Source organism: Solanum verrucosum, unplaced genomic scaffold (assembly GCF_900185275.1).
Source record: "Solanum verrucosum unplaced genomic scaffold, falcon-dt-bn FXZP01000182.1, whole genome shotgun sequence".
Taxonomy (NCBI): Eukaryota; Viridiplantae; Streptophyta; class Magnoliopsida; order Solanales; family Solanaceae; genus Solanum; species Solanum verrucosum.
The window spans coordinates 106214-121211 of NW_026020378.1; positions in this window are offsets into that span (position 1 = coordinate 106214).

Below are 14998 nucleotides of genomic sequence, written 5' to 3' on the forward strand. Positions count from 1 at the left end.
TTAAGAAGTATATCCAACACATCCTTGTTAGATCATCAATAAAAATTATGCATACTTGCTTCCTTTCAATGATGGAGTTTTTAGGGGGTTCCAAGATCTATATGAATCAACTGCAATTTTTGAGTCGCTCTCCAAGTTGATTTTGGGAATGACAACCTTGTCTCTTACCAAATTTACATACCTCACAACTTGGAAGTTCCTCTTCACATAGAGGTAAACTTTTTACCAATTCTTTTTTTTTGTATATACAAAAACGCCCTGTGGTAGAAGGGACCCAACTGTTTGTGTCAAGTTTCTGCAACAATAAACTTACTTGAAAAACTTTTTGTTCTTTTGTCATTGGATTCAAGGAAAAGCTTTTACCCTACATTTTAATTCTAAATAGTTCCTTACCACTTGGATCAATTATCAAACACGCCTTATCTTCAAAAAATAATTTGAATTTATTTTCAAGCGGGTGTCTAACACTTAACAAATTCTGGTCAAGTTCAGAAACAAACAAAACTTCACAAATAAGTTTTGTAACTATATAATTCTCAATAGCTACAGTCTCCTTTCCTTTTGCAAAGAGGTATTCTTCAGTTCCAATCCTGACTCTTGATGTTGTTATACTATCAAGCCTTTTGAAAAGCTTTTTATCACTAGTCATGTGATTTGTACAAACACTATCAATAAGTCTACTGTCACTTGAAATACTAGATGAAAAATATGATGCAATAAAGAGTTGTTCTTCCTAATGTTGATTTGCAACTTGAGCTTCTCCTTATTGTTGCGGTCCTTTTTTCTTGCAGATGATCTCAGCATGCTTAAGTTTTTGAAATACTGCTGATTTGCAAACTATACCCGATGCTCTCTGCCTGTCTTCATTTAAATGCTTGATGTGGGGATAAAATATATCCAGATCAAATAAAGTTACTAGCTTCTATATTAGATGGCTTGGCGTTTGTTAAGGTGATTATAAATGGTAATGAAGTGTTCCACATTATTTGGTCCCTATACAAAATATAGGTATTTCATAGTACTTATTTAACTTTAAATATTAAGAGTTTTATTATATTTTTCTCTTTCTACCTCTAGTATCAAATAGAGAAAATTTTAAAAATGATTATCGTTTGGTCATTAGAGATTTATAGCTATAGTTTGAGTGTTTACAATTCATAGCTACTGTTTGAGATGCTAAGCAAAAATAAAATAAATTTGCCTCTCTAGTCTCTCCTCAATCTTGCTCGCGTCACTTCATGTCTCTCTCTTTCTTTACCTCTCTGTGTATTTTGTACTTTCACCCTTCTTTCTTTGTATTTTGATATTTTTTGAGGTATTAATCGATTGTATTTGTTGTATTTATATGTGCATTTTGGTTGTATCCTCTCTCTCTCTCCCCCCCCCCCCCCCCCCCCCCCTCCCTCACTTCCCCTCTCTTTATTTTGTATTTCCACCTCTTTCTTTATTTGTATATTTTATAAGTTGTCAGGTGATTATGTTTGGTGTATTCATACATGCATTTAGGTTGTATTATGTATTTTCACCTCTCTCTATATTTGTATATTTTTTTTAGGTGTCAAGCGATAGTATTTGTTATATTTGTACGTGCATTTAGGTTGTATTATGTATTTTCACCTCTTCTGCTATATTTCTATATTTTTTTAGTCAAGTGATTGCATTTGTTGTATTCTCTGTGCATGCATGTAGGTCGTATCCTCTCTCCGTGCGTATTCTATAGCTCCACCTCTACGTTTTTATATTTTTTGAGGTGGTAGGCAGGGTATATTTGTTATATTCATACGTGCATTTAGGCTGTATTGATGAATACTGGTGGTATCGACATATACATGTTATATTGACATATACAATTCACATGTATACAAAGATACAAACAATAAAAGATCCCAAAGATTGTATTCATTCACTCTAATTTCACTTATGAATTTATCGTTCTTGAATCACTTGTATTCATTTGCTCTAATTTCACTTGTATCTGTTCACACATTTAGGTTGTATCAACAAATACAGAACACAATCATATTCATTCGCTCTTGTATCTATTCACTCGCATATCATTTATATTCATTTGTGAAAATTCAAAAATACAAGTGATTGTAGTTGTTGTAGTCATACGTGTTTTTGGGTTGAATGCTATATTTTCATCTCTCTATCTGTATTTTTTTAGGTTTAAGCGATTAAAGTTATTATATTAATTCGTGTATGTAGATTGTATTCTGTATTTCTATATCTTTGAGGTGTCATAAATTCTTTAAAAAATTAGAAAGAAAAAGAATTAATATAGTTATCTATTTAGTGTAGGTCTACAACAACAACAACAAAAAGAATATTTGTATATCAAAACATTAATTTTAAAACATGATCCATTGCATAATGAAGAAGACAGCATTGCAACTTGGATGTATCGTATATTTGTATCTGATAAACAAGACTCCAGATTACAGTACAATAATAAAGATACATTTTAGAACTTGATATAAGGTAAATCATACATTAGGTATTATTTATGTATAAAGTACATTTGTATTGAACATTATAACAACTATTCAAACATTGAACAAATTTAGGGTTTATGTATTAAAACATTAAATTTAAAATTTGATACATTGAATTAAACGGACTACTGTATAGGTAATGTATCAAAACATTTAAGTAGATACATTGAAAATATGTACCTTAGGTAGAGTTGGGCAGGATTATGCAGATCCAACTTTTTTACCCCTTTTTAGGAGGTTTGTTTCACTGTAACTTTAGAAGTCAAAGGTGCAACCTTCTTCGATTTGACTTCTCCAAACTCAGATTCTTAATTAATAATGGATCATGTCTTTGTTTGAATCTATTTTCAGTAAAATCTTCATCGCAAGAATAAAAAATACGACATACATTAGTTGAGACTGATTGGATAATCCCAATATATACTAAAAGATGGAGTATTGTCCATATGTATTAGAAATTTGTAGATGAAAAATAAACTTTTTTAAAACTAAAATATGTAAAGCGATGAACTGTAAAGAACAAATTGGATGAAGAAGAACTACCTATTGAGCAAGTTGAAATCGATTGACTGGACAAAGAAGAAATTTGAAATACTAAAATGGAATGATGAAGGTAATTGTTGTGATTATAGGCATGAAAATAGGAAGAGAAATCGTAAAGTTGGGAGTTGGAAAAGTAATGTATCCGAAAAAGGATAAGTTTTGGGGAAAAGAAGGATTTTTTTAATTTTGGTAATGATAGGAAAATTTATACTCCCTCCATTTCATATTAATTGAATTGTTGAGACATTTTTCATTTTTCAAATTAACTTAATTGCTCAATTTTATAGACTATTTTTAAAGTGTTCTTCCAATTTTACCCTTCATTAGTTAGTATTGGAATTAGTTATTAATTAATGTTTAGTTATTTTAATCATAAATTTGACAATAATTAATAAGGGTAAAAGTGGAAAGTTATACCTAATTTATGTCTTAATTTTCTTTTCTTAAAGGATATAAAACACCTCAACAATTCAATTAATATGAAATGGAGGGAGTAAAATATAGTACTCCCTCTGTTTCTATTTGTATGTCACCATTTTTTTTATTTCACGTGCATTAAGAAATTAAATAAGTTTACTATTCTATCCTTGTTTAATTTTTTTTAAGTCAACTGTTTAATCAATGAATATGAATTAATTTATTTTGATTGATTAATTTGACCAATGAACATGAATTATTCACTTAGTTTTTCTATGTTGGTCAAACATGTATTTTCAAAGCTAATAACTCACAAAAATAAAATAGGAAGAATATTATAATTTATATATTAATTTTATAAAATGACAAATACTATAAATTAACTATTTATAGTAAAGATGACGTATAAAAATGAATGAAGGGAGTAACAAAAAAATGCCTCATAGCATTTCAAATGTCCCTTTCTTTTTCATTTAATCACATTAGTATTCCTCTTTGAGATTTGGGTTTTACATCTGCAGGTCCATCTCTGCAAAGCCTTTTATCCCATTTATTTTAAAAACACTCTTTTTTTTGGCTAACTAAACTTAGACACACCCCCTATACATTCTTGATCTGCCACATGGCATAACAAGTTTTATCAAACTCTTGTGAAAGCACGGAGCTCTTAATAAAAAGTCGAGAAAAGTGTTCAAAACACCTTAAATTTGGCGAGAATTTAGAGGTGTATTTTACTCATGTGACAAGATCGTAAGTGTATTTAAGTTCAATAATGAAATTAATAATTCACATCAAATTTAAAGATATTTTTGATACTTCTCTCTTCAAACAAATAGTACATGACTTCAATTTCTTCTTTTAACTCAAACCAATTTGTTACTACGTTGTTACCAAAAACTTCGAAAACAAAAGGAGAGCATATGTAGTACTGTCTGCAGGTATTATAATATCCCAATTAGTTGTACATAAACATAGTTAAATGTGAATAAAGAGGTAAAGGGCATTAAATACTTTGTTTTGGTCAATGCCTCGAAGAGAAGACACATTAAATGCACAATTCTAATGGCAGTATTTAATTGAACTTGAAAAAAGTGTCTGTCTGACTGACTATATAGACATGCCTATGTTTCTTTTTCTTTCTTTGCAGTGAACTTCTGATCAATCGTGTGCTTTTTCTAACTCATTTATTTATTCATCGATTCAGACTTTCCACACCCAAATCACATATTCCTTTGAAAGCCAAGTATTCATGCATTAAAATTACAATAACATGTTTGGTACTATTTTAGTTTAGTTATTACTCCCTGTGTCTCATTTTATATGTCATCATTTTCTATAAATAGTTGGTCCACAATAATTGTTATTTCATAAAATCAATGTATGAATTATCATATTGTTCCTTTTTTACCCTTGTGAATTATTAGTCTTGAAAATATACATTTGACCAACTTAGAAAAACTAAGTAAATGATTCATATTCATTGGTTAAATTAATTGATCAAAATAAATTAATTCATATTCATTGATTGAAAACTTGAGTTCCAAGAAAAAGAAAAAAAAAAGGGTAGAAGGGTAAAGTTACATCATTTCTTAATACAAGTGCAAAGTAAAAATGTGACATATAAAATGGGACGGAGGGAGTACTAGGTATAAAAAGCAATATATGGGGTCATTTGATACTAAAAATAATATTAAATAAAATGTATTAGTAATATTAGTATATGTTATGTTTTTTATTAATTATGCAAATATTATTTTTTTATACATTATTTGGTTTGATGTATTAAAAATAAAATGCATTGTATAATTTTAAATTTTATTTGCTTATTTACTAAGATACCCTCCACAAATATGATAGAAAAGATGTAAAAAAAAAAAAGGTTTTGAGAGACGATTAAATCTTTAACCATGCTAATGTATGCATTAAAATCCATTGCATTACTAATATCATGGATTTTCATGTAATAGTAATACACATTTCAATGCACAACCAAATAAGGTTAACTAATACACAAATTTAATGCATGAATTATTTCTTCTAAGACACCCTATCAAGTGTATAAGAACAGTGATGAGAATGATGTGTAAGTAATGCTGACATACAATAAAATCTTTCCAAATTAATATTGTCGGGAATATGAAATATTATTATTTTATAGAGGTATTATTTAATCGATAAATTAATACTTATTAATTTAAAGAGTGTATTCATTTGGGGAGAAAGCATCAAGGAATTAAAATGAAAACACTTGTGAAAACGACACTCATGAACTCGAAGTCATGCTTAATGATCCCGATTACCGCAATAAAATGGATGTAAATAGCTTTTTCGATTACCCGGCCGAAAATGATACATGTTCAGAGGTCCAGAGTTTAGAAGAAATTGTGGATAACATCGAGAAAATAATGTTGATGATGAAGTTGAAGAAGATACTATACATTTGAGACTAGGTACGCGTAAGGAATCACTTATCGCGTCTAGACCTCTTCATGTTTTTTTTTGTGAAGTTCAAGAAGACAACACAAATACTTTTGGATACAATAAAAAGAAGTTAGAGATGATCTTTAACATGATTAAAATTTATTTTTTAAAAAAACACTAGAATTATATTTCACTAAATTGTCTTAGATATTTTTGTAATTTTAAAAATTATTAATTTATAATATTAATGGAACCATTTATTTACATAGGGGTCTTCTGAAAATATATTATCTTATTATTTTATCAAAATCTGTAATTTTTTCCATTGGCCTAAGTCGGGATCGAAAAAAAAATATAATCTTATAAATTTATTAATTTAGAGATGTTTTACTGTAATTAGTTGTATTATTTATATTGAGATTATTTCTTATGCAGTGTTTGATTTGGTATATCAAAGATAACATGCATTGCATAATTTCTATAAAGAATTATTTGTTTATAAAAATACCCTCCATAAATATGGTGAAAAGAGATGGAAAAGATTTTGAGGGACAATTGTGTCTTTGATAATTGCTAATACATGCATTAAAATCATTTGCATTACTAACTTATGCTACGAATTTCCATATATTTTGTAATACACACTTTAATACATAGTAGAGTGTAAAACTAATGCAAGCATCAGTTATACATATGTTGAAAAAGTATACCAAATTAATAAGATATTGATAATACACAAAGTTAATGCATATATTATTTTTTCTAAAAATATACTCTGCCAAACAACCCCTAATTAGTACAATAATGTATATATAAGTTATGAGATAATCTATATATTAATTATGCAGGGTATAAAATAAAATAACTAAACTTTACACATAATTAATTTATGTATTATTAATACCGACTTAATTTTACCTATCAAACAAACGACCCCTTAATACCCTCACATTTGATGCGAGTCTCTGTGTGTGTCTTATTTGGCTACATAATCTCTTGTTTTGACTTCTGTAATTATAAAGGAAAAACGGAAATTAATATTTCAAATTTGGACCCTATTCTTAATTCCTTTTTTCCAATTTACAAAAGGAAAAGAATTGAAACCGTACCAGTATTGATCTCAAAATAATACCCCTTATGTCATTTGTTTTGTAGGATTACAAATTACGATAATTTTTTTTTACATAAATACACTTCTTATGTTATAATAATTTCTAAAATTTCTTACTATTTAAAATACACTTCTGTCAAGGTCACATTTGCATCTTAACACAGATGAAAAATGCCCTAATCCAACAAACTAATTAAGCATAAAAAAAATGCTTATAATTGTCTCCAAGTCCAAAGGGTCAATCTGGACATGAAATATTAACTCATGATTCGAAATTGAAATTTTGTTTAAATTTGCAATTTGAATTTTTTAAGTTGAATTTTATACCATAAACATGATAACCCCTCAAGTTGTGATAACAATCAGAATTTCTCAAATTCTTATACAATATTACCAAATAAGCAAATCATGTATAGTTTATAAACAAGACATCATAATATATATCCTAAGACGCTGCAAACATCAATCAGAATATATATCCTAAGACGCCGCAAACATAAATCATCTCTTATCTTTATTGTTCATTTTACAATTAAATTATTTCAATACAAATTTTCAAAAATACATAGTTTTATAAAATTCACTAGTCAATAATAATAATAATAATAATAATAATAACTAGTTATTCTTTAAAATAATTTTTTCACATTGTACGAAAAATCTCTTTACGCTGAACATAGGTCTTCTTTTTTCAAAATTTAAAGTGATAGGCTCTTAATTTTATATAAAATATCAAATCTTTGGTCAAGTTCTACATTTTAAAAAAAATATTGAAATCACAATTCTAAATTCTAAATTCTAAATCATAATTTTAAATCATGCTCTCAAGTCACATATTTAGACACTAATTTAAAATCATGACTTCATAATATATGTCCAAACAAACTAAGATGCAATCTATAAGGTTAAAAGAAAAATTTAGATAGCGACACTAGCTAGTTTTAAGTTTGTTTGATCGATGTAGAGAATGTGGTCCTTGTATATATTCTTTATGTGGTCCTTACTCCTTACATAGTCATATAACTTATATTCATTCATGAAAAGATGGATGGGAACAAGATGAGATTCGATAACAAGAAACATCTTATTAATTTGCCTTACAATAAATATCACTTTATATTAAAGGGGTTCATAATTGGATGATGTTTATGATGTGTGGTGTAACTTTTGATATTTGTTTGTCTATTTCTAGGATCTAGTGCAATATTGATCGTTGGGTAACAAGGACAGAGTTAGAAGTTCTATTACATATTACATTGAATTCAATAATTTCATTGTTAGGTCATGAAATTAAAGGTTTTCAAATTTCTAAAGCAGAAACAATATTTAGAGGATAGATTTCAAAATTGAGATGTGTGCTCAAGTCAAACTAGTATCACAAGTATACTTTTATGATTTATCGTTGCACGTTGGGGAAAATCGACAGAATTTAAGGACGTTAAATATATATGATTACAACTATCTCTTCTTGTACTCTTTCATCGAGAGACATATTCAGAATTGTAAGAATATGTATGTATTATTAATGAAAGTGAATCTAAGATATAAATTGATTAATTTAATCTTTAGATTCTTATCATTAAATTCGTTCTACTTTTAAAACTATAAGTCTGAAATTATTTTTTATCTTTTAAAAAACAGTAGTAAAACAAAAAGTTCTTGTATTATATATAGTTATATTTCATATCAAGATGTATTGAGATCGCTTGAAACCTATTGACGGTATGTTATAGCATTCATTAGTACTAATCATTTGAAAATTTTTACATTCATAATTTTCTTTTAGGGTCTGTTTGGAAAGTCACCTGGTAATTGGAATTGGTGTAATTACTAGGGTAGTAATTACCAGCCTAGTAATTACACTGTCTAGCAATTACACTGACCTGTTTGGTTGTCACAGTGTAATTACACATGTTATGTTTGGATGGAACAATGTAATTACACATGTTCTGTTTGGATGCACAATTGCAATCATAAAATTATAATAAAATTTTAAAATAAAAATTAATTATTTAAAATTTATACTAGACAAATAAGAAACTTTATAAATGACATTAAATTAAATATTTAAGATATATATTCTTTTTTGAAAATATATTAATTAATAAACATATTTTCTGTAACTAATATTATGAAAAAATAATTGATTTATATTTTTTCAAATTAATATATTTCAATTGAATTGATCGTAACAACTAAAAGTATAAAGTTTCTACGAACATCATGAAATGCATATTTGATAAAAAGAATAATATATAAATAAAATGTCATAAATTATTAAATGTTTGACAAAAATATAATTTATCAACTCTAATTAAAAAATGACGTGCAATGTAGATTCAATATTACTAAAACAAATGAAACTGAAAATATAACATAAGTTATAAACTCAAAACAAAAATTTTAACATAATACTCTTATAACAAATTTCAACATAGCAATAAATATGATTTAGTTTTAGTTTTTCTTAATAAAGAAAACGTAAGTCTATAACTTACTTAACAATAGATTCTATTTTAATTTAAAAATTAGAATATAATAACATTATGTTAATGAGAAAGTAAACATGGCATAAAGAAATAGATAACACGAAAAATTACATAGAATCGCGTAAAGTAAGGTTGAGAATAAGAAGAAAATGAAATATAATAATATAAAATAAAAAATAAACTTTTACAAATTTTTAGAATTAATAAAATTAAAAAAAGAACTTAAAATAATAGAAGTAAAAAAAATTAAAATAGAAATAAAAAAAAGAAATAAAAAAGTAATCAAGTGGTAATTACACCATGTAATTACCAGCAATTTACAGTCTTTGCATGTGAATTGTAGAGTGTAATTACCCCCTGCCAATTACATCAATTACCTGTTGACCAAGTAATTACGTACCTGTCCTTCCAAACAGGACAAGACAGTGTAATTACACCAATTACACCAAATTCAATTACCAGGGTGTCTTCCAAACAGGCCCTTAGGAATTTCCAATGTGATAGAATTGAAAATTTTGAAGGTACGTTAAAGAAAAAATATTAATTAAAACATAAAAAGCACTATCAATAACCATTTAGAAAGGTACTACCCATTATTTCTTCAAAAAGAAAAAGAATAGATATAAGATTTAAATTTCTAACCTCAATTAAAGAGGTACACCCAATCATCATTGCATTATGTGATGTTTCGAGTGTGGATTCACATATCTATACTTAGGTTAATTTTTTTCAAAAAGTTATTACACTTATATATATATATATATATATATATCATTGCTTTCATCTAATTATATATATACTCCTTTTTATCCATATTAAGTGAATCCGATAACATTTACGGACATATTAATTGTCTCCAGATTATTGTCAACATGGTTGTGAGTCTCATCAATCAGATATATATCATATGCAAGTAACATATACTATTATACCTCACCTTGAATTTGTCTTGGTTCAATCTCATCCTAGCTGAGAAGTGCTTTGAGTCTCCTTTCACTATCCTTACTCAGGTCTTGAGTCCATCATGCATGTCATTAATTGCCCTAATGTACATTATATGTACACCTCTAGCCTCCAGGTATCTCATCCATAGAACCTCAATCCAAACTAATTTGTCGTATACCTCGATGAATCTCATGTGTAAGTCTCTCTTCCCCTGCCTATACTCTCCTTCAAACTTTCTTGTTGCTTAGCACCTTAATATCCCTATATTTGAAATACAATAGAAATTGTAATCCATATACATTCTTCAGGCATTTTGACCATCTTAAAAATGAAATTAAACAGCTCAATCAACCACTCCAAACCTATCTTGCCTATACTCTTCCGAAATCCCACCACAATCTCGCCTAACCTTGTCGCTCTTCCCTTGCCGAATAACACCTTGAACCCTTGAGACACCTACACTTCTCCCCCATCTCATGGGCACTGACCATAGTCAAGCTACTCAAATTGATCCTTGCCCGGTAATACACAACTATTTTCTTTAATTTTTCTTACACCAACAATACAAAATATGATCTATAACAAAAATGTTTTAAAAATAATTTCTACGCTTTTATGTCTGAAACTTATGATTTTACACATATGACTTACGCCTCGAGTGTACACTTTATAGATATGCCTAGCATGCATTTTTGGTACGCCGCATCCAGGAGTGAGACTAGCTCAAAAAAACACATTTTAAAACATTGATAATAACTATTAATCCAACAATTAATCTCAAGTTCATTTTTTCGTGTGACCGTACTAGACTTTAATTATTCATCTTTTAAAAAATGTGTTATCATAGTTTACTTTTTTGCTTTAGGGTACAATTTGTATCTTATCGTTCATCGACTTAAATTTTACAAAGTACTTGAGAAATTACTCCAATAAATTTATTTACATATTGAACGTTTCTCCACACGTAGAAGAAGACATTGAAATTGGCCAGCAACAGAGTGATGGTTACATGACTTTATTTAAAAAGTTCACCTATTATTCTCAAATTTCAAAGAAGGGTTGTCAAGTAACTATCAACCTAAAAATAACACATTTAATTACTTTTTTTTGGATCACTCATTTACTTAGGTCTGCATGTACGTGACTCATGTAGTACTAACAAGAAAAGAATTATAGTAGCCCATTATGAAAGTGGCATTAGCATGAGCATGACCTATATATTATTAAAAAAAAACTAGCTAGGATTAGTTATTGTAGACACAATGGACAAGTGTAAAAGGTGAATTTGAGATTTTAATAAGTCAATATATGTGAAGAAATATTATATTTAGGCGTCTTTTTATAGAAATATAACACAGACGACTCAATATATTTTAATAATTATTTATTTCTTTTCTATTTTTATTTGAAGTCTATCTTTGTATTTTTTTATTTTTTTTTGAGATGCAAAGTTAGTGATACACTTTTTGTATAATCAATATTTTCTGAAATTCCTTTTCAATTAATAAGATAGTCAATTCTTTTAGTCTCTCGAAACATTATTGATCTTGAGTAACATTTTATCAATTTGAATTTTGAAAATATTTTTTTATTGAGACAATTATTAATATTATTCTATAAGCAATATATATATATATATATATTTGAAAAATAATCAAGTTTTTTTTACTGTTTGATTTTCTAGATTAGTAATCATCAATATTAGAGTAATTATGCATTATGTTTTAAGGAACGTTCAAGGTCCTTTTTATTTTTTGAATTTATTGATCTCAACTTTTTATCACTATATAAAAAGCGAAAAATATTTTTATACACTTTGATTTATGAATTATTCAAATTCTTTTTGAAGTAAATAAACGGCTTGGTCTATATCATTTCTAAAAGATTCTTCAAGGGACTTCACAAGTTTATTATTAACATTCTAATAAAATTATTTCATTCCATAAATACACATTTTCTGAAATCCATGCTCAATATTCATTTAAAAAATAACCTTCCCTTGTGATAAAAATTTGTATTCTTTTACTTCCATTTTTTTTTTTTTTTTTTTTTGCATCCGTCCACAACATAGTTGTAAAAAAAAAAAAAAAGAGAAATCTTATGAGTGGGCACTTGAATTTGAAATATAAGCCAATAATTGAGCACTTGAATTTAAATTGTATGACTGTTGCTCCAAAATTCAAAAATAACAGATCAGCAGAGGACAGTCCCTAGATGGGATCCAATGCAATACCATTCTGTCTTTACATATTTACATTTACTATACTTTTTTTTTTTTTTTTTTTGTTCGTTCGTAAAATATTTATTGTTTGTTTAGTACCAAATTTACATTGGGAAAATGGCCTGATATATCTCTAACGTGGTCATTTAGAGCTAATATACATTTAACGTTGTCTTTAGAGTTGATATATTCATCATTATGAAATTAGTTTATATATGCGTTTACCGTTATACAAATTGCTCACATATACCCCTACCGTTACAAAAGGAGCTCGTATATACCCTTCATCTACAAAAGTGAAAAAATTAGTTTCAAATATATGTTTTTTGACTTTTTTTTTAAAAAAAAAATCATGTAGAGGTATATATGATTCTTCTAGTAAAGTTTAAGGTATATTTTAATATTTTTCATACATAAAATAATTTTTGACTTCTTTGGTTATTATTATTTGAGTTTCTTATTCTTATTTTTTTTTTCTTTCATTCTTTAGTGTAAAGAAAAAAATTAAAACTAACTTTTTTATGGCTATATTATAATTTAAAACTATTTTTTCGGCTATATTGTAATTTAGTTTTTGTATTTGTAAAAACAAATTGGGGCATCTATAATACAAGAAAATTAATGAAACATAAATAAATTTGACCATCAAAATAATAATTTAAATTAGTTGTTGAAACAAAAAAAAGTAAAAAAGTAAATATGTGTGAGGAGGAACAAATATACCACATATGGATTATATTTGTTTTTTTTAAAATAATTAACAAATTAAATTTAAAAAAAATTCACTTCCTTTAGAGAAAAAGGATATATGTGAGCCATTTGTATAAAATTAGAGATATATATACAAGTCAGCTCTAAAAGACAAAGTTAATGGGTATATCAAACTTTTTTCCCATTTACATTTACTAATTTTTTATTTGTTCATATTATCATATCAAAAGTGCTTTATTACCTTTCCCCCGTACAAACCTTATTATAAATGTCTAGTAAAATCTTACTAATTTAATATAGGTATGATTATCAAATACTATTTATTTTGTAGAGATATTATTTAATCGATAATTTAATATTTATTAATTTGAAAAGTGTTTTGAGATTTAATGAGGGTTAAATTTGATTACATCAAAATCACTGTATCTTACTAATTTATGTATCATATTTATTGAATTCATGAAAAAAAATGTTGAATTGTTTTTCTTGCCACCCAACATGACATCAAAACTTCAACATTGTGATGTTGGGATAATAAGAGTTTTCAAGATGTATTATCTAACAACATATTTTATCATAGGATATTAGTAGGCTACGAAGTAGGATAAACATGATCCATGAAAGATTAATATTTTGGATGCTATCAATTTTGCGATTCCAGTTTGGATGACAAATGTTTAGCAAGAGACAATAACAAATTATTTTCGCCATTGCAAAATTCATTGGGGAGATAAAATTTCAGAGAATTTGAATGAACCCACTTGTGAAAACGTCATTCATGAACTTAAGGTCATGATTAATGATCTTAGTTACCATAATAAAATGAATGTCAATAACATGTTGGATTACCCGGATGAAAATAATACATGTTTAGAGGTCCAAAGCTATGAAGAAATTATGGATACCATTAAAATAAATAATGTTAATGATGAAGTTGAAAATACTACATTATCTTTGGAACCAGTTGTGCGTAAGAAAACACTTATCGCATCTAAACCTCTTCACAATTTTATGGTGCAGTTCGAAAAGACAACACCGAAACTTTTGGATGCAATAAGAAAAGTTAGATATCAATTTCAACTAGATTTATTTTTTTAAAAAAAACAAATCACTACAAAATCATATTTCACTAGATTGTCTTAGATATATTTGTACTTTTAAAGCATTATTAATTTATAATATTAATAGAACCATATATTTATAAATGATTTTTCTAAAAATATATTATCTTATTATCTTATCAAATATGTGATTTTTCCCATTTGCCCAAGTCGGAATCAGAGAAAATATTATCTTAGAGAAATTATTAATTTACAGAGTATTAATTTAATGAAATTTTATTGTACATAAAAGTAGTAGTCAAATTTAAAATTTTAAAATATCATTAATAAAGTTAGTTTAGCAAAATAAATTCTTAATAAAAAAATTATCTCAAGAATTATGTCAAATTAACTTAAGTAATACTCTCCATGTCCCTAATTACTTGCTCACTTTTCATTTTTTAGTTGTCCGTAATTACTTGTCAATTTTGACAAATCAAGAAAGGACAATTTTTTTTACCTATTATACCCTTAATTAATTACTTTGAAAAATGTATAACTTCTTGAAACTCTTAAGTTTTTAATTCATCCACTTTATAATTAAT